The sequence below is a fragment of the Pan troglodytes genome, chromosome 1 (assembly GCF_028858775.2).
Source record: "Pan troglodytes isolate AG18354 chromosome 1, NHGRI_mPanTro3-v2.0_pri, whole genome shotgun sequence".
NCBI lineage: Eukaryota > Metazoa > Chordata > Mammalia > Primates > Hominidae > Pan > Pan troglodytes.
In genome coordinates, this window is record NC_072398.2 from 34537324 (window position 1) to 34559052 (window position 21729).

General features: G+C 43.0%; 1 protein-coding gene across 1 annotated transcript in view; it reads left to right on the top strand.

Annotated features, from left to right (window-relative positions):
• The first annotated feature begins 18037 nt into the window (after positions 1-18037).
• Positions 18038-21729, top strand: part of PTPN14 (protein tyrosine phosphatase non-receptor type 14) — a 201730-nt gene continuing 198038 nt past the window's right edge. The window contains exon 1 of the mRNA XM_054658780.2: positions 18038-18629. The gene's annotated coding sequence lies outside the window, so the exon portion shown is untranslated. The remainder of the gene's footprint in view (positions 18630-21729) is intronic.

A 21729-nucleotide genomic window follows, 5' to 3' on the forward strand; every position in this document is an offset into this window, starting at 1 on the left:
TCCATCCATCCTACTGGTTCTGTTTCTCTGGAGAACCCTGATACAGAGAGTGATCTGGAAGACCTGAGGAAGTGATATTTAAACTGAGCCTTCAACGGATAAGGAGCTGACTATGTGAAAAGCAGAGATTAACCATGCCCCTTACACAGGGAAGAACATACCCAAGGGCCCTGAGATAGGAACAACTTTGGCATAAATAAGATCATGAAAAAGAAATCAGTATGTTGGGCACAGTGCACAATGATGACTCAGGATGAGGTTGGAGAGGTTTGCAGAGGTTAGATCATGCAGGATTCATAGTAAAATATTTGGGCTTATTTTTCAAACTACTGTAGGAAGCCATTGAAGGTTTTTAACTTGGAGAAAAATGGCTGCATCATGGAAAAGAGATTGGAGGGGCCAAGAATGGAGGCAGACAAACACTTAGAAGGTGACTGTAGCGGTTCAGGTGGAAAATGATGGTAGCTTGGCCTAGTGTGTTGGCAGAGTGTGGGAAGAGGTGAGCTGATTGGAGATGACATGATGGGATGGACGAAGAAGGTGGTGGGAGGTAAGGGCATCAAGGATGTTCCTAGATTTCTGGCTTGAAGAACTGGATAGATAGTGGTGTTATTTAATGCAACAGGGTAGACTGAGGGAGGAACACAAAGCATGCAAATGATGTGTTCAGGTTTTGTTTTGTTTTGTTTTTTGTTTTTTGTTTTTTGTTTTTTTGAGATGGAGTCTCTCTCTGTCACCCAGGCTGGAGTGTAGTGGCGCGATCTCAGTTCACTGCAACCTCCACCTCCGGGGTTCAAGTGATTCTCCTGCTTCAGCCTCCTGAGTAGCTGGGATTACAGGCAAGTGCCACCACACCTGGCTAATTTTTATTTTATTTATTTATTTATTTTTTGTATTTTTAGTAGAGACGGGGTTTCACCATGTTGGCCAGGCTGGTCTCAAACTACTGACCTCAGGTGATCCGCCCACCTCGGCCTCCCAAAGTGCTGGGATTACAGGTGTGAGCCACTGTGCCCAGCCAAGTGTTCAGTTTTGATAGTGGAGCTCAGAAGAGAAGGTTCAAAATGAGATATAAATTTGGGAGTCATAGTATACAGATGGCATCTGAAGTTACATGAATGGTTGTGATTAATCGAGGAGAGAAGACAGAGAGTACTCAGGACTGAACCCTAGGTAATGACATTTAGAGATAAGGTAGAGAAGGAACAGCTAGAGGGATGGGGAAAAAAGCCAAAAACAAAAATGAATGTTCCAAGAGGAGTTGTGCTTCAGGAAAGAGGTCTAAGTCAACATGTGAAATGCTGCCAAGAAGCCAAGCAAAATGAGGACAGAAAAACAAACACGGGGTTTGGCCCCATGGCCTAGCTGTGAGTCTTGATGTCTAGTAGTCTACTTAATGCCTTCTCACTTGCCATTTACAACGTGCAACAGGGAGCCCACTGTCACAGCTAATTCTAGGTGGTCACTGGACCTGCTAGGTATCGCTTTTCATAACCTGATGTACACAAGGGCCTGTTTGTTGTTGTTGTTGTTTTCCTGAAGGAGGAAAAAGAAAAGTTGATACCTGGGCATCTGAGGATATAAAAGAAGGACAGGCTGTTCTGCACTCCCCAGCCTTTCCTCAGAGACCATGCATTATCTATAGGAGGCACCCTATGTAAGGATGAATTGCTTTGAAGATTCAAATATCCCAAGTTCTGGGTTTGGAGACTTATTTTCTTCCTTAATATTGTTTTTCCTTTTTTACTTCATGACATTTAACTCAATTTTCAGTTATGAATACATTTGGCATAATAATTTATTTGACATTTATGTCCATGTGGGACTGTAGCTTCCATGAGGCAAAGAGCCTGTCTAGTTTTGTGCACTTGCAACTAGAGCCCAGCATGAGGCCTGGCAGATAGTAAGAGTTCAAGATATAGCTGTTGAATTAATAAATGATGATGGGATATGTAGAAATAGAAAATTATAGCCATAAGCTTATAGGCATAAACAGAGAATTAAAAGTCAGTGGTCTGTGTTTTCCCACATATGTTAATTTGCTACTTGTTTACACTGCTATTTTCCACTAATAGACAAGTGGTAACAGGCACTAGAAATTTAAAACACTGTATGAGAGATACACAGGAAATTGAAGAAATTTTATGTATTAACTTTTTAGAGACAGTCATTAGTATATTTTAGCTGTAGGGCACCTCAGTACCCAGATCCTGTGCTGGCGTTTGGAGACTAGGCGATTATTTTTTATTGGTATATCCTGAAAAACCCAGATGTAAGATAGCTATAGTCCTAGAACTGTGGGAAACCCACTACTAGCGTAGTTCCTACAGCATTAGCCAAAACCACTGCTCTTTAAAATCAGACATTTGGGGGAAGGAACATGTGAGGAAACTGTGAACGTCTGAGGCCAGAAATGCACCAGAGAGTTATCTTAGAGAAATCAGCAAATCATACAATTTTAGAATGAAAGAAGTCTTCAGGCCAATTCCCCTTATTGTATTTTTAGGGTAAAAGGGCCTATAAGTGAACTGCAGAGTCACACAGCCAGCTGTTACAACTTGTCATAATCACATATGTCTGACCTCATGTCCCAATCCTAAATCAAAGGTGTGGGTATGAAAATTAGTGTAGATATTGAATTCATACTTAATAATCAATGCTGCTGCACATAATATTAAAAAGCCTATGCTGACAGCTCTGGTGATTTACCTTGAATGAGAAGCCACCCCCAAAATATGTATTTCATAAGTTTGGAATTTTTATATTAGGTTTTCTCCAAAGTAAGGCACTGCTGAACTTCTGTGATGAAATCTCAATTTTAGTACAAGTGAAAATGTCACTTTCTCCCCTTACAAACTCTTGCTAAGACACGGTGGTGAGCTCACCATGTGTCACACAGGGAGGCCGGAGCCCAGGCATGGCTACCAACAGCTGGAATGGAGGGTCTCTTACACATGAATCATAAATTCCTATCCTGCCAATTTTTTAATAAGTCACTTATTTCTGCACATTTTTGAAGAAACTGATAGTTTTGTACAAATATATATTAACATTTATGTTCTTGGTTACAGAATTTAAGAAATGACTAATCCTCCACAGATACAGGGAATTTCTCAAACTTCTTTTTTGTAACATTTGCTTTCTACACTAAAATTGATACCAGTGCATTTGCTGGCTGCAAATCAGTAAAGGCACGTATTCAGTCATATATTAAATACACAGAGGAATGTAACTCACTTTGCATAACAGCTATTATTTATATTGGAATGTTTTGGTCCTTATTTTTGCATTGTTTACTTCCTTTGTATGATTTTCATATTTTAGGAATTATGAAGTTAGAATATTCTTCTATGTTTCATTTATAGCTCTTACAGAAAAATGCTATTTTAGAGAAATGATGGTCAATGTTTCTACTGAGGATTATTTTCTTGAATCTTATTCCTGTTTTCATTTCATGATGTCATAATATTTGTTGAAGTTTTATGTCAAGCATCATTTAATTTGAATGATTCTTCTTTAAAGAATACAGAAAAATGTGGTAGTAATATTCTTCAAGAAAATTAGCTATTGAACATTTTCCCTATATTCTATTATTTTAAAAAAACCACATTCTTCATCATTATCAAATTTCATGTATTTATTCAAAATGCTTTGTTAAGTACAGGAAGAGAGAAAAATGATGACAAAGACCTGCTTCGGTCTAAATATGGAAGATGTTTTAAAAGTTCAGCCCAAAACGTGTCTTACTCAACCTTGTATTATCATCATTTAGCAAACAAGAGGGGCTTATTAAATGTTTTTGAGGCCAGCCATGGTGGCTCATGCCTGTAAATCCAGCACTTTGGGAGGCTGAAGTGGAAGATCCCTTGAGCTCAGGAGTTTGACACCAGCCTGGGTAACATAGAGAGACCCCATCCCTACTAAAAAGAAAAAAATCAGCCTGGCATGGTGGCACGCACCTGTGGTCCCAACTACTCAGGTGGCTGAAGCAAGAGATCACTTGAATCTGGGAGCTCAAGGCTGCGGTGAGCTATGATGGCACCACTGCACTTCAGTCTGGCTAACAAAGCGAGAGCCCATCTCAAAAAAAAAGAAGTTTTGGAATTCATGTTAACATTACCTTATGTACATGGAAAAAAATTATCCACATTAGTCAATATTAATCTGCATATAGCTTGTAATAGATTACATTCTACTGTTTATAAGGAGTTTGTGGGAAAACTGGACAGAAACATTATCTCCCTAATTGGAGAAATTTTAACAAAAAGATTACATTGATTTTGTAGAACATATGGAGCTGCCTTAACAGATGGGTGGGAGTAGGTGGTTCCCTGCATGCATAAGGACCCTACAAATTCATCTTTCTGCTTCTTGTCAGAAGACAGAACAATAAGATCCATGCACGCACTAAGTGTTTTTAAGTAAGGTCCATGTAGATATGATACTTAGTTTCTATTTATGTTTTTATGCTTGCCGAGTTTATTTTCTCCTTTTCTTTCCTGGACAAGTCTACTGTGATTTACTAACTAGCTATTTTAATGGAACAATTCTAGCTGAAACAGATGCTTAAAAAAACTGAATTAATAGGATTGACCAGTTATTTTTATGCCCAACACAAAGGTTACCTGTCTAAAGACTCAGGTCTCCTGACTTCAAATCCAGATCATAAACCATGGGGTGTGTTTGTAAAGTTGTGCCTAAATTTAACAAAATGTAAAAATCAAAATCAGTAGTGGCATTCACAATTTAAGGGAGCCCTTGGTTATATATGGCTACTTGTTTTTAGTGAAGATTCCTTCTAACCAATCCAAAACAAATTTGTTTCGTAAGTTCAAAATTTTTATATTGTGTTTTCTCCAAAGTGAGACACCTTTGAACTTACTCTGACAAGTTCAAATCCCAAATTTGACACCAATAAAAATGTCACTTTTTCTCCATATTGTTAACAGTTTGAGAGAGAGATATATATATACACATATATAACTAAAAAAAAAAAAACTTGTCTCACCCAAATATGTGGAATGACTCACAGTCAGCATTTTATAGTAGCTAAGGTTTAACTTCAGATTTTTCTTGCACCAAAATATATTTACATATATAAATATATAATTCATAATACATTATTTATATAATACATACCACATAATACTTTTGTTTGCATCAGTATAGAGTTAAAGTGATTACCTTCAGGGAATGTTAAGACAGAAACGGGATATCAAAACAGACAACCCATCTTTTAATTATGTACTTCAACATTGTTTGAGATGAAAATATATTATTTTGCTCTGGGAGGCCGACGCAGGTGGATCACTTGAGCCCAGGATTTCGAGACTAGCCTGGGCAACATGGCAGAGACCCCATCTCTACTAAAAATACAAAAAATGGTCCCAGCTACTTAGCAGGCTGAGGTGGGAGGATGGAGGATGGACGCTTGAGCCATGGGGGTAGGAGGGTAGCAGAGATTGCAGTGAACCAAGATTGCACCGCTGCACTCCAGCCCGGGTAACAGAACAAGACCTTGTCTCACCAAAAAAAAAAAAAAAAAAAAAAAAGAAAAAAAAAGAGAGAGAGAGAGAAAGAAAATATATAATTTTGTAATATATATTTCTCTTAAAAACTTTTAGGTTTTTAACTTCATTATTATTTCATACTTTTTCAAAATTAAACATGACACATAATAGTATAATTAACCCCCACATAGCCATCACCCAGCTTCATGAGTCATCAACTCATTGCCCAATCTTGCTTTGCCTATATACCCCTTTCCCACGTCTGTGTTATTTGGAAACAAAACCCAGATGCCAGAACATTTCAACCATAAGTATTTCAATAATACTCTAAAAGAGAAGGATTCTTTAATGTTACATAAACTCAATGCCAGCTATGACATCTAAAATATTTTACAACAATTCCTTAATATCTATCCAGCCAGTGTGCAAATTTCTTCATAAAGAGCATAAATGGCTTTCTTGTTTTAGAGTTTATTTGAATTAGGATACAAGTAAGGTCACATGAGATAGATAGTTGATATGTCTTTTAAGTCCTTTTTAATCTATAGAGTACTCCTATTTTTTCCCCCTCTTTTTGAAATGTATTTGTTAAAAAAAAATTTCCTGCCGGGCGTGGTGGCTCACGCCTGTAATCCCAGCACTTTGGGAGGCTGAGGCGGGCGGATCACGAGGTTAGGAGTTCGAGACCAGCCTGGCCACCATGGTGAAATCCCATCTCTACTAAAAATACAAAATTTAGCCGGGCGTGGTGGCACACACCTGTAATTCCAGCTACTTGGGAGTCTGAGGCAGAAGAATTACTTGAACCTGGGAAGCGGAGGTTTCAGTGAGCCGAGATCGTGCCATTGCACTCCAGCCTGGGCAGCAGTGAGACTCCGTCTCAAAAAAAAAAAAATTTGCTATTGTTTTCCACAGCCTAGATTCCTCTGATTGCGTCTCTGAGTCTGTTTGAACATATTCCTTTGTTCAGGTATTTTTTGTAAATTGGTAGCTGAATCTGTTCTACAGATTTGGTAGATTGAGGCTATCTTTCCTAGAACAAAATGGTGATAGTCTAATGTCTGATCATCTGTGTTTTTGTCATGTTAGCAACCACTGATACTCATGCCTGGATCCATTACTGTACCAAAAGCCACAAAATGGTGGTATTTTAATTTTATCATCCTTTTTCATTTATTATCTAGAATATTTCCATAATGGAAAACCCATTCTCATCTATGACTAATCAGTGGTATCATTTTTTAGAAAAAAAGATGAATGATTTATTTCTATCCATTTATTGTTTTTCAAAATAACAAGTTGGTTCCATTGGTGACGAATTACTTTTTTTTTCTTGCACCATCGTGAACTTAGGGATTTAAACACAGTTGAAGTGTTTCAACTAATTGCCATTATTTTCCTGTTGATGGTAAAATTGGCCCTTCTTTAGCCACGAAAGTGTATTTCAAGGTAGTTTCTGAGTCATTTGGTCCTTTGGTTATGTATAACTTTTGTGCTATTTTGTTTTTGAGACAGGATCTTGCTCTGTTGCCCAGGCTGGAGTACAGGGCTGTGATCATGGGTCATCACTGCAACTTCAGTCTCCTGGGCTGAAGCGATACACCCTTCTGTAGCTGGGAGTACAGACACATGCACCATGTCTGATTTTTTTAATTTTTTGTGTACATGGGATCTCGGATCTTACTTTGTTGCCCAGGCTGGTCTTGAACTCCTAGGTTCAAGCAGTCCTCCCTCCTCGGCCTTCCAAAATGCTGGAATTATAGGTGTGAGCCACCACACCCAGCCTCTATTCAGGTTTTTAGCCCTTTTTAAAATCAGGTTGTTAGATTTTTGCAACTGAGTTGTAAGAGTTCCTTACATACTTTGGGAATTAACCCCTTATTAGATATACAGTTTGCAAATATTTTCTCCAATTTTGTAGGTTACCTTTTCACTCTGTTGATTATTTTGCTGTGCAGAAGCTTTTTAGTTTGATGTAGTCTCACTTGTCTGTTTTTGCTTTTGTTACCTGTGTTTTTGGGATCATATGCACGAAATCATTGCCAAGGCCAGTATCATGAAGTTTTCCCCTATGTTTTCTTCTAGAACTTTTACAGTTTCACAACTTACATTTCAATATTTAGTGTGTTTTGAGTTGATTTTTGCATATGGTGTAAGATATGGGTCCAATTTCATTCTTTTGCATGGGGATATCCAGTTTTCCCAACACAATCTGTTGAAGAAACTGTCCTTTCCTCATTACGTATTCTTGGCACCCTTGTTGAAGATCAATTGACCATATATGTGTGGATTTTTTCTGGGACCTCTGTTTTATTTCATAGGCCTATATGTCTGTCTTTATGCCAGTAGCATACTGTTTTAAATACTATGGCTTTGCAATTTATTTTGAAACCTTGATACCAAAGCCAGACAAGGACGCACAAGAAAAGAAAATTACAGGCCAATATTCCTTTTGAGTATACATATAAAAATCCTCAACAAAATGCTAGCAAAAAAACAAATTCAACAGCACAGTAAAAGGACCATACACCATGACCAACTGGGATTTATTCCTCAGATGCAGGGACAGTTCAACATATGAAATCCACTAATGTGATATACCACATTAACACAGTGAAGGAAAAAATCACACCGAAACCCATGTTCTTTTGTAAGTTTTCTTGTATATTTTTCACCCTGAGACCAAGAGTTTGCCATTTCTCCAAGGAGCCCAGGTTTCCTTTAGTAGGAAATATTTGGAATAAAATAAAATTTTTAGCTGAATGGATAATTTGACGTGATCATCTTTAAAGTCTCAGAAAACCCTGAGTGTAGTGCTGGGGTTAAAAGCACAAGGTTTAGAGTCAGACAGATTAGAGTTTGAGCCCCAGCTCTATCATTGACCAGCTTGGTGATCTTGGAAAACTTACAAGGCTTCTGGTTTTGGACAAGACAGAAAAGCAGCATGGGCCGGGCACGGTGGCTCACGCCTGTAATCCCAGCACTTTGGGAGGCCGAGGGGAGCATATCACGAGGTCAGGAGATGAAGACGATACTGGCCAACATGGTGAAACCCCATCTCTACTAAAAATACAAAAATTAGCTGGGCGTGATAGCGTGCACCTGCAGTCCCAACTACTCAGGAGGCTGAGGCAGGAGAATTGCTTGAACCCGGGAGGCAGAGGTTGCAGTGAGCCGAGATCACGCCACCTCACTCCTGCCTGATAACAGAGCAAGATTCCATATATTAAAAAAAAAAAAAAAGGAAGAAAAGACAAGCAGCACAGCAGCACAGACTGAGAGTTGTCTTCTGGAGGAGATGCCGCAGGAAGATAGAGGAGAAGATGGATCTTCAGGCTGTGCTCAGCAACAAACCGCAGAAATCCTTGGGGTGGATAGAAGTTGATTTGGTCCACTGGTTAGCAGGTGAAGTGGGTCTGAGGTCACAAATAGGGAACGGGTTTGGGAAAAATTTTGTTTTAGTTTTGCCCTTTCCTCATCCCCTAGGCAGATTCCCTGTGCCACCCCCAACTTGGTACTGCAGAGGCAGGACATTAGCAGTACAGGCTAGTGGCAGCATAATAGCTGCAAGGCAGTGCCATAGCTTAGTGTGCTTATGAGCAGATGGCAATGCATGTAGTTGGTTTGACCAGCTCCTGAGAATTAACCCCCTCACCACTGCACACACACATACATCCCTGCTCTCACTACCCTGTGGGCATCCACTTATGATAGAGTGGCTGTGTCCAATAAAAGATTATTCAGAGGTTGCTTGGAGACCAGTTGAGCACAATGCTATGCCCCTCACATAATCACACACAACAACATAGACACCAATTCACCTGGAGAAGCACACACTTGGCTAGACTTGTGCCCCTTTCCATGGATGCATTTTACTAGTAAGGCAGCAAATGGTCCCAAAGGAACAAGGATGAGCTCAGAGGGAAAATTCTGAGAACTATAAGTTTGAGAAACAACAAACCAATGAAACAGCTTACACCAGAGAAAGTAGAACTAGTGGAAAACAGAAAAAGAATTTCAAACAAAAATAATAACAATAACCTGTCATGTATTTCAAAATATCTGGAAGAAAGTAATTTCTAGCCTAAAGAAAAGAAATATTTGGCTGGGGGCAGTGACTCATGCTTGTAATCCCACCCAGCACTTTGGGAGGCCGAGGCGAGCAGATCACTTGAGGACAGGAGTTCAAGACCAGCCTGGCCAACATGGTGAAACCTTGTTTCTATCAAAAAATACAAAAAAAAAAAAAAAAAAAAAAAAATTAGCTGGCTGTGATAGCATGTATCTGTTGTTCCAGCTACTCAGGAGGCTGAGGCAGGAGAATTGCTTCAACTCGGGAGGTGGAGGTTGCAGTGAGCCGAGGTTGTGCCACTGTACTCCAGCCTGGGCGACAGAGCAAGATTGTCTCAAAAAAAAAAAAAAAAAAAAAAGAAGAAAGATTGATTTAAGGTGATGAATATTTCAATTTAACTGATTTGATCTTTACAAATTATATGAATGTATTAAATTATCACAAGTGCCATGAAAATATGTACATTTATTATGTATCAATTAAAAATAACATTTAAGAAAAGAACAAATACGCTTGAAAAGTTGAGAGAAGATACTAGAAACATGGAGTGAGAATAGACAGTTCAGTAAAAGAATTAGAAATATTGAGAATGAATCCTGCAGTTATTGAATAAAGAATTTGATGGATTGCTTCAATATTCAAGGTATCTAGTAAAGACATGATCTGGAAGATTAAGTCAAGGAGTTACCCTGGGATGCATTAGGAAAGGATAAGGATAGAGAATGGAAGAAAAAAAAAGGAGAGAAAATGAAGGAATTTGATAATCAGGTGTCCAAGTCTATTAGAAATACCGGAAGAAAAAACAAAATGGTGGGAAGCAAATGGTTCAAGTAATAATGACAGAGAACTTCCTAATGTCACACAGCTAGTAAACTGCAAAGCAAGGAGGTCTGCCCAGGCAATCTAGCTTGAGTGTACTGTATATGATTAACTGTTATTTACTGCCTTAGCTGCACTACCTCAGAAGCCGGGCTGCAGGGGGAGAATTCAGTTAGGAATAGGAAATAAAGGGGGAGGAATTATAAAATAAACAGAAGAGAGGCAGTGCTTGAAGTGAGGAAGAGAATGTGTTAGGAATGAGGATAAAGTGTGGGTGTCTCAACTCTATGTGACGAGATCCTAAATAAACAAACAAATATCAAAATCCTGAAAATATGGAAAGCCACAATCTAAAATAGCAACAAAAAGAGACAAGTTACTTCATCTCTTTAATCCTTAGTTTCCTTATCTATAAACGGAAGTGATTGTAACACCTATCTCCTAGGGTTGTTATAAAGATTAAATAACAGAATAGATGTAGAATTCAGAGCACAGGAAAATAACTGGCAGTTATTTTTATGTGAGAAGAGACTCTAATAAAAATAATAAAAATTTTATTTTTTCATTTAATAAATATTTGTTGGGTTGGGTGCGGTGGCACGTACTGCAATCCCAGCATTTTGGGGGTCCGAGGCAAGTGGATCACTTGAGTTCAGGAGTTTGAGACCAGCCTGGCCAACATGGTGAAACCCAGTCTCTACTAAAAATATGAAAATTAGCCAGGCGTGGTGCACGCCTGTAACCCCAGCTACTTGGGAGGCTGAGGCAGGAGAATTGCTAGAAGCTGGGAAGCAGAGGCTGCAGTGAGCTGAGAATGCACCACTGCACTCCAGCCTGGGCAACAGAGCAAGTCTCCATTAAAAAAAAAAAAAAAAGTCAGTTCCTCTTTCACCATTTGAAAATTTTTGTCTTGCACGTCACATGAAATCAGAGGTGTCCATCATGGAGTGAAGTCCAGTGTTTGCCTTCATATGTTAATCCGCTTTTTCTGGCTTCTAAGATTTATTATTTTAGAAGACACATCTGCCTCGCAGTTGAGGCAGAAGACATCTTAAAACTGAGTTTCCCAGACAATTTGCCTTTTCTCTGCTGGCCACAGGAAGTATCTTTCAATCCTCAGTGGTCATTCCAAACCAGTCCCCTAATTGCCCTTGTCCAGGTCTGTGGGAGTTACTCAGACATGTTTGAAGTACCAGAGTCAGTCACACTCTGAGTCACCCCCTCATTCTAGGGGAGGCAGCCAGGAAGCAGCCGGTCTTGGGGGAGGTTTTGATTTAGTGCTGTTGGATTCTCTTACACAACCCTGCCCATACCCCGTGGGTAACCCTATCTCACCCCTTCAGGCTGGGGTGGCCATGTTCTTTAGAAAGGCATCCCAAACACAACTCGATCCTTCCTCCCCCAGTGAAGGTTGTTCCTTGTCACTAATCACAGCAGAAGATTCCTTTCAGGTCCCATACCTCTCAGAGAGGTGTTCTGGTCACAGCTGCTGATATCGGAAACAAATGCATCCCTGTTCTTATTTGACTTTCCAGATACCTCTGAATTTGTAACCAGTCTGGAAGCCTATCCAGTTTTCATCTTCATGAACCTGGTTTGCATTATTATTTGTTGACAGCTTTATCTAGGTGTTTAAAGTACATTAAAAAAAAACATTAAGTCTCATAGTCCACGCATAAAATTTTTTTAAAAAGCCCAGAACTAGGGATATAAAAGACAAATGAATGAATTGCCACCTATTTAGGGCTTTATTTAAATTTGGCATCTAGGACTACTATAAGGAGAAGAGTCAGTGGCCCATAAGACTTAAATCTGGCCGGGTGTGGTGGCTCATGCCTGTAATCCCAGCACTTTGGGAGGCCAAGGCTGGTGGATCAGAGGTCAGGAGATGGAGATCATCCTGGCTAACACGGTGAAACCCGTCTCTACTAAAAATACAAAAAATTAGCCTGGCGTGGTGACAGGCTCCTGTAGTCCCAGCTACTGGAGAGGCTGAGGCAGGAGAACTGCTTGAACCCCAGAGGCAGAGGTTGCAGTGAGCCGAGATCGCGCCACTGCACTCCGGCCTGGTGACAGAGTGAGACTCTGTCTCAAAAGAAAAAAAAAAAGACTTAAATTCAGCTTTCTCAGGCTTTTCCTTCAAATAAGATACAGTTTCAGAAAGTCAGTGTAGCTACAAATATTACCAGAGACAGTGTCAGCAAGAGGGCTACATCTGGACTGGCCCCTTTGATCTAAACATCATCATTATGAGAAGGGAAAGACTCCTAGCTTCAAATAATTTTCTTCCAAGTTTGGTGGGAAAGGACTAAAAAAAATGTACATATTGGAGGAGGGGTATCTGTTGACTATTTAAGTCAGAAATGTCCTGGCTGACTTGACTTTTTACAACATCATCACTTTATCTCCTATGAACAATGATTTCACCTAATATCTATTCTCACTATCATGCCACAAAATGGCAGCAAGTAGGTATTTTGGAGAGTACTAAATGGGGCTAATTACAGATATCATTTACCTGCTCTCATTCAACTCCGTGAAGGTGTTATTGGCTCCTTGGCCAGTCACAGTGAATTCTATAGCTGTGTACCTTCCTAGGAGTTGGCCCAGGTAGAGATATAAACAGCACGAAGAACAGTTTAGCTCAGTTCATGAATGAGAAATTAATAACTAACTATTCTTAGAAATTAGGGTATTTCTGATTTTTGGAGATTGATGTCACGAACAAAAACTATTCCACATTCTGAGAAAGTCAAGAAAATGTGACTTCAGGCCCGCCAGAGGCAGCCTCCTGTGTGCTAGAAGGACCCTTCACCCAACCTGACGCCTCTTGGACTCCACGTGGCTAATAGGTGAGGACATTAACTCATAGGAATCTTGGAAACTAACAAAATAAATAGTACCTAGGTATCAAAGTCCTTCGAAAGGACTTGTTCTCTGATCTTACAGTAGCAGCTTCCACTCCCCTTTGTAATGGCTGCGCTCAGAAGAACGTGAAAAAAGAAGGATTTAAAACAACTGGAGACACGTACTCCAGACATGTCTTTTCCCATTACCCCAATTTGATATCAGCGAAGTACCAGCTGTCCCCTGGTAAACTTTGGTGATGGAGAATTTTAAACACACACACTATCCTGCTAATGCTTTTATTTTCTGTTTTCACCATATACTTTCTGCTACTTCCTAATGCTATTCCTGACATACAGCAGTGCTGAATAATCTGTACAGCAACAAGGTGGAATAGAAAGAACACAAACTGGAATGAGAAAGGTCCAGGTTTGAATCTTGGCTCTATCATGTACTTAGGTACTGCATGGCCTGGTACACATATAAATACAGGGCACTTGAAGTCTCAAGTTTATTTCCATGTTAAAGCAGACACACACACACACACACACACACACACACACACACACACCCCGCAACCACTTACCTCGGTATATTAGTCTGACTGAGCTGCAATAACGAAACACTAACAAAATACCACAGGCTATGTAGCTTACACAACAGAAATTAATTTTCTCACAGTTCTGGAGGCTGAAAGTCCAAGATTAGGTGCTGTCAGGGTTGGTTTCTGGTGAGATCTCTCTCCTTGGCTTGCAGGCTTCTCATTGTGTCCTCACATGTGTAGAGAGGAGGAGCTCTGGTGTTTCCTCCTCCTCCAAATTTATATGTATTACACACCACACACACACACACACACACACACACAAATATGATTCCATTTATATGAAGTTTAATAACCAGCAAAACAAATCCATGGTGGTAGAAGGGTGATACTGACTAAAAAGTCACACAAGGGAATTTCCTGAGGAGATGGACGTTTTCTATATCTTGATCTGGGTGGTGGCCCCATGCATGTATACACATGAAAAGGTCTTCAAGCTGCATCTACACTTAAGAGTTGTGCTTTTTATTGAATGTGAATTGTATCTTCCTAAAACACTGTCTAAAAATATTACACTCCTCCCAACTCCCACCATAACCCATCTCTACCCTAGACCCAGGGCATAAGATACAGAAGCAGAGCATTCAGAGAGGATGTATATTTGAAAAAGCTTCCCACTTCTCTCCATTACTCCCAGTTGCCAAACATCCTTTTAGGAATTGGAATTAAGCTGGACTATATACATACATGTACATATAAAACTTAAAAATTTGTAAAAGGCCCCTAGAGATCATCAGAGTTTTCTTAACAAAGCAGGCTTACTTTCCAGTTGGCTTTGATTTGGGGAACTTGTTCTGCTTTCAGTGGCTTCAGCATCTTTGAAGGTGTAAAATGAATGCGTTAATGAGAGGAACACATTGGGGCTGGGAGGAATCGTGGAAGCCCACGGGATTCTTCTTTGTATTTGTAGTTTGAATTGGGCTTATAAGAAGCTGGTAATCGCTTTGAGAAATGTAATATTGATAAGTTCTTACAATTGCAAAGCTTTAAAGCAAACATGTAGTGATGTGTTCAGGACCTATTCCATGAGTCGAATTCCTTTTCACCCTGATGTAGTATAAGGAGACTTGAGTGTGACAAAGATTTAGGAAATGGGTTTCTTTTTTCTTTTTGAAAGAAGCTTGAAACTAGCTTTTATATATTTATCCTGAGAATGAAAGGTTTTTGTCACTTCAAGCTGTACTTTCTATTTAGAAAATATTCTTTTTTTTTTTTTTTGAGACGGAGCCTTGCTCTGTCGCCCAGGCTGGAGTGCCGTGGCGCGATCTCGGGTCACTGCAAGCTCCACCTCCCGGATTCACGCCATTCTCCTGCCTCAGCCTCCCAAGTAGATGGGACTGCAGGCGCCCACCACCACGCCTGGCTAATTTGTGTATTTTTAGTAGAGAAGGGGTTTCACCGTGGTCTCGATCTCCTGACCTCGTGATCCACCCGCCTCGGCCTCCCAAAGTGCTGGGATTATAGGTGTGAGCCACCGCGCCCGGCCTTAGAAAATATTCTTATTTGTATTGCCTTTCTGTGATCTATTCTAAAGAAAAAGAAATATGGCTAGTCAGATACACTCTATAGGCTTTTAAGTTAATAACGCATATTTTTTTTCTTTTTCAAGAGAGGATCTCACTCTGTCACGCAGGCTGGAGTGCAGTGGTGTGATCTCAGCTCATTGCAGCCTCGGTCTCTCAGGCTCATGCAATCCTCCCACCTCAGCCTCTCTAGTAGCTGGGACTACAAGCCTCGAGCTACCATACCTGACTAATTTTTGTATTTTGTGTAGAGTTGGGGTTTCGCCATGTTGCCCAGACTGTCTTCCTGTAAGTAAAATTATCTAAATTTTTAAAATGTGTCCACAGGGTTAGTGCTAAATCTTAGCTTTACTTATCATTGAACACTCAGCCACATTCATTGGAGTCTCAACATTCATTTTCATCTGAAGGTGGTGTGAAAACAGTCCTGTCCCCAGACACTGGCTTTATCCACTGGCTTTATTGCTTAGCTTCCTCCATAGGCATGCCATCTATCTGGAGAAGAGTACTTTGATGGAAGTTTAGTCCTGGGAAAGACCTCAGAGATGAACTATTCCAACCAAGCTCTGCCCTCTTTGCCACACTCTACTTAGAAAATAAATTCAGGCCTAGAGGTGAAGTGGCTTGATCAGGGTCCCAAGGCTGGTCAGAGGCAGAACCGGAACCCTTGTGTCTGCCGAAGAAGGACAACAAGTCCTTTGCTGCTTCTTTTATGCCACAACAGCCTCAGGGTGCTGTGCTCAGTTTGGTAGCACAGTGATGTTAGAGCAACACAATGTATTTCCTAGTGTCTTTTCACTAGAAAAGACACCAAGCAAGAGGTCTCCCATCTCCCAGGAAAGAGCAAAAGCCAGAGTTTTACATTGAGATCCTGAAGGCATTTTCTTATCTTTAATCCTAATCCTGTTTGGGTCCAATTTCAAAGAGATGAAGAGCATGCACTTTAGGCCTGACAGACTAGGGCCCTGATCATATCTTCCTAGTTGTATGACCCTCAGTGAGACAGGTAATTTCTTCATGCCTCACTTTCCTCATCTAGGAATGGGGGAGTGCTTTCCACACTTTCTGGAACACAGTCAGGCACTGCCTAATGTTTTCTTTGGAAACCCAGCACGTCTGTACAGCTATTTCCTTTAAAATGTGAGAAAGTTGATTTCCCTTCAACCTTTTCTTTCCATCACTTTTGCATTGCACTCGGCGTTTTCTCTAATTTACAGTTCTAGAGATTGGCAGATGCTCGAAGAAAATCAGAGTCACTACGGATTTATTTATTTTATTTTATTTTTTTGAGATGGAGTCTGGCCCTGTAGCCCAGGCTGGAGTGCAGTGGCGCGATCTCGGCTCACTGCAACCTCCGCCTCCCAAGTTCAAGCAATTAACCTGCCTCAGCCCCCGAGTAGCTGGGACTACAGGCGCACCCCGCCACCCCCGAAACATTTTTTGAATTTTGGTAGAGACGGGGTTTCACCGTGTTGCCCGGGCTGGTGTCGAACTTCTGAGCTCAGCCAATCCCCCAGCCTTGGCTTCCCAAAGTGCTGGGATTACAGGTGTGAGCCACCGCGCTTTTTGGTTTCCAGTTCTCTTCCCCAAGAGGCCAGGAATTTTTGCATGAGTTGCCGGACACTGAAGTGATTTGGGACAATACATTGTGTGCCAACGACTTCAAGGTCCCTTTTCAACAAAGGACTGGAATCTTACCGAGATAAATCCCAAGACATGTTTGTAGCAATGCAAAGGACCACAGAAATCTAGACAAATTATTTAATTTTGCAGCTACAGAAACCTAGGATCTCAGGGGCTGGGATACTCCTCAGTTATCCAATCGGGCAGGGCCTAAAACCCAGGTTCAGTCGCCTGGCTCCGAGCTTTTTCCATCATACCAGCTGCGTCTCATTAACTCCACCTCCGAAAGTGCTAAGGAAGTTCCCTCCCAGTGCCTACCCAGGCAGGGTGGGGCGATTCTGTGGCATGGAACAAACCGGGAAAACGACATTTTCCAACTCTCAGCACACAGGCTGCTTTTTATCATTCCTACGGGGCAGGAGGGGGCAGGGAGAGAAGGCTAAGACACCGGGTCTAGTACCCAGAGGTTCTAGGGAGAGATCTCTGAGATTGCCTACTTGGTGAGGCCACCTTACTTTCTCCCGGTCTGTTTTCCCCTGTGGGGTGGCTGCATGAAACGTCCTGCTTGGAGGGTTCCCCAATATAAGGTGGACTATCCTGAATGTAGGTCGGGGTGAGCAAGTTCCTGCCGCCGCCCCGTCTCTGCGGTCCTCGGAAGTCTAGGTGGGCTCTTCCTTTCCTTGCCTCTTTCTCCCCAACGGCGGGAGCAGCCCAGGGTTGGGGTGGCTGCGGTCGCCTTGCTCTCTCCACTTCCACGTCTCTTACTCCAGGGAGTTTCATCCGGTCCTCCGTCCTCGGCCCCCACCTTTTAAAACATTTTCCAAAACTACCCCATTAAAAGTGTGCGACTTCTCCGGGCCTGCAGAAGGAGCTCCTGCAGCCCGGCATTCCTCGGATTCCAGCGCTGTGACGTCCCCAAGGACGGCGCGCCTCCAGCTCGGGAGCTCGGGAGCTGGGGCTCCACGTTTCAGCGCGCGCCCGCGGCGCCCCCGGCGCGCGCCCTCCCGGGCCGCATTCCTCCCCGCCCCCGGCCGCGCGCCCCGCGCTCCCTCCGCCTCCCGGCCCCCAGCGCCGCGGAGCCCGGCTCTGGGGTGGGGGAGCCGCGGCCGCCGGCGCCTGCTCCGTCCCCTCCCACTCGCACGGCCCCTTCCTCCCTCCTCTCCCGGCCGCTCGCATTTCCTGCCGCTCTGGCTCTCCCGGCCCCTCAAAGTTCTTTCCAACTTTTTCTCGGCGGAGTGAGCGCAGCGGGCGCAGACTCGGGGGCAGGTTGCTGTGCTTCTCCGGGCTCAGCCGCCTGCTCTCCTGGCTCAGGTCCTCGGGGAGCCCTAGACAGACATCAAGTGGCCACTGGCGCTCCTTCCCCTCCCAGCTGAGCCATCCTCCCCGGCCTCCTCGGGCGGGACAGCCCCGTGCTTAGGTTTTTCTCCTTTTCTCCCCCGGTGCGCCTCTGCTCGGACTCTCGCGCCGGGATCGCGGCGGAAACCTCCCTCCCCTTTCGCCTCCTGCGGCTCCTTCCCTTCGCCCCTCCTCCGCCAGTCACTGGAATCAATTCCGTGGGGAATCGGGGCTCCGCCGCCGCGAAGGACAGTCTTTCCGCGCGGGACTCCGGGGCGCCACGGGGGCCATGTAAGCAGGTAAGCCCCGTCCAAGCCGGGAGTTGGGCCCGAGGTTGGAGGCCGCCTTGGCGCTCCGGGCGCCCTGCAGATGACTTGGGCAGACGCTGGCAACGCCAACTTGCGATTGGCGGCCCGGGACGCCTGGCAGGGCAGCCTGGGGCGCGGGGTGGCCGGGCCGCAGGGGTGTTATCTCGCGGTGGGAGCTGCCCGCGGTGAGGCGCAAAGCTTGTCCCGGGAGCGAGCTGGAAGGTGAGCGCAGTCTGGGGAGTTTGTGGTTAAACCCACACCCTGGTCCCCTCTCTCCATTCCCTTCTGCGTTTTGGGAACGAGAGAGGGCCTCGGAAGGGCAACTGGAGATACCTAGACCTTGGGGGCTAGAGGATGAAAGACGAACGACGTCGCGGTCGCTGCAGCGGTAGGGGGATGCAGCTGCCCGACGCCCCCAATCACACCCCACCACCACCGGGAAGGAATCTTGAGGGGAGCGGAGTTTTCCTGCCCTCTCACTAGGCCCCAGTGGTGCCACCGAACTCCTGGGCGTCGAGGCTCCTACTTGGGTGGTCGAGCTGGCTCGTAGAAAAAAAGCTGTGGCCAAACAATTTCAGATCAGGTCTCCACCTCAAACTTTCAAAGTTGTAGGTATTAACAGCCTCTCCTTCCCCACGTGACCCCCAGATCTCAGGTTTGAATACTTGTAAATGGGGTTTACACCTTTTCGTTTGGAGAGAGCAGTGAGGTAACGCTGCCCCTATCTCCCTTTCCCTCTCACTTCCTTGGGTTCTTGTTCTCCAACCTTCTCATCCCCACCTACAATTTCAGAAATTGTGGGGTTTCCGCTTAAGTCTAGGGACTGGCTGTCGCAGGTTCTTTGTGAAGGTGAGGAATCTCTAGACTGCAGGTGCGGGCAGTTACAGAGTTTCCACCAATGTGTTAACTTCTTGAAATGGATTAGTTTACTCATTCATCCAACAAACCCAGCTTCTACTCTGCTAGGAACAGAGGATAGAAAGATGCTAAATGAGATCACAGGGCAGGAGTCTGCAGCCTAGTGGAGGAAACTTGAAGGCCGGTGAAGAATGATAATGCATGGAAGAGGGGTTCTGTGAGAGTCTGAGGCGAGCTTGGTCCTGGTGAAGGGTGCACTGCACTTAGAGGATAGAGGTTGTGCTCCTCTGGAGGGTGTATTCCAGGCAGAGGAAACAGCTCGTGCAGAGTGAACACAAGAAGGATAGAAAGTTTCCCTAGCCATCTGGGGGCCCGAGGGGCATTTATGGCCATGTTGGTGCAGTGTTGCTGGGATAGCATTCCCTCCACCCCCAATATCAGAAATAAATCTAGAAGCACGTTAGCCACTTATGGGAACCACAAGTAGCTTACAGAGGAGCCAAGGCCTCCCTAATTGGATACACCTCCATGCCTGCTGCTGTTTTACCACAAGCAGCTGTTGTATGATCATCTACATTTTAATTGGCCCATGCTCGGTTTCATTAAAATGGTATTGATTCTTCTTTTTTGTCCCCCACATTCAAGCAATGATTCCTTTTTTAAAAAGGCTGTTTGACAGCCGTAGGTGTGGTAATACCGCAGCATTACGGACCTTGTATTATAAAGTTAGCTAATTGTTTGGTGATGAGGTTGAAGCTTGTGCCATAGGAATGACAGCCTTAATGAGCGGGAGCTGAATGGCATGATGCCCTTTTTGCCCAGTCTGAATGGGTGGCCATGAGGTGCAAAATTCGTTCATCTGTATGTCACTAAGTTTGTTATACTTTTCTCTGCTTTTAAGTCATTACTATTGCTTTAGCACAGTTGTGCTAAAGTCGTTCTTTTCTCTGAAACTTTATGAAAATAGAAAACACTATCTTGCACATTTTTGTAGCCTAATGGCCCAGGATTCAGCAAATCCTGCCTAGAAAAGTTTCTTACAATGCAGTAGCATTCTGTACGTGGTTTGCCTTTCAAGGGTGTCTCTTCACTGGACTGAAGTGGTGTTGTAGTATTGTTCATAGTGGCTGAGTCCTGGCTGAAGTGGCAGACATCCAGCTTTTGGTGACCTCAGGCCAGTACATCAGAGTGGGAAGAACACACTGACTTCCTACAACTTTGGGTGTTTATCCAAGCCCCTCTACCAGCATCTTTTCTTATCTCAGGAACAGCCCCTTCACAGAAGTTTTCCTGAAGGTGTAGGGACCTGCATGAGAGAAATGGCTGAAGAGAAGCCCACTCCCACTAATCCCAGGCATTTGCCCAGTTTCCATCATTGGCTTAAACATGTAATTATTATTAACACTTGAGTTATTCAGGTTTGTGCATACTGTGTCATGCTGGTAGCTGTAATAGAAAGGACAGTTAGACTTTTAATAGGGAAGCACCATAAGGAATTCAGAGAAAAATCAGAATTTTTAGAATAATTCTTATTTGCCCTGAACGGATGGGCTAAGTGTCAAGAACTATGAGGATTTTTTATTTTCCAGTGACTTCCTTCCTTATTAGAGGTTTAAATTTGCTCCGGGGAAGCAAACATCAACCCTTTGATTACATATTATAGCCCCCCTGGGTTCCATATTCTTGTTATTTTTGAACAAGGATTTCATCAAATTCTTGCATTTGAGCTTCATTACTTAGTCACCAAATGCTGTGTTTTTAAAAAATTCATTTTAAGCCTCATAACAGTGCTGTGAGCTTTGTTAGAGATAAGGCATGAGAAAGATAAGATGAAATACTGAATTAGCCAATTAAGGAATGAGGGAAAACAAACACGAAAGCTTTGGTAGGGAGGAGGTTCAAGTTAATGTTAAAATACGCTTTTGGATCTCCCCTTACGGATTTAAATTGATTTAATTTACGCTTCCTCTGTATGCGTCCCATGGAGGGCTTATTGAGTGGTCCAAGGGGTATGTGTGGCAAATTCTGTAGCTTTTCCTGGCTGTCAGTGTGCTGGAGCAGGCGGTCCAGGTTTGGGAGTTTGAAATATAGCTAGGTTGGAATTCTAGCGCTGCCATTTTTTAGCTGTGTGATGTTGGATGAACGTCATAGCCCTTCTGAGCCTCAGTTTCTTCATCTGCAAAATGGATCTGGTAACATTTGGTCTCTCAGGATATGTATGGAGAATTCAGTG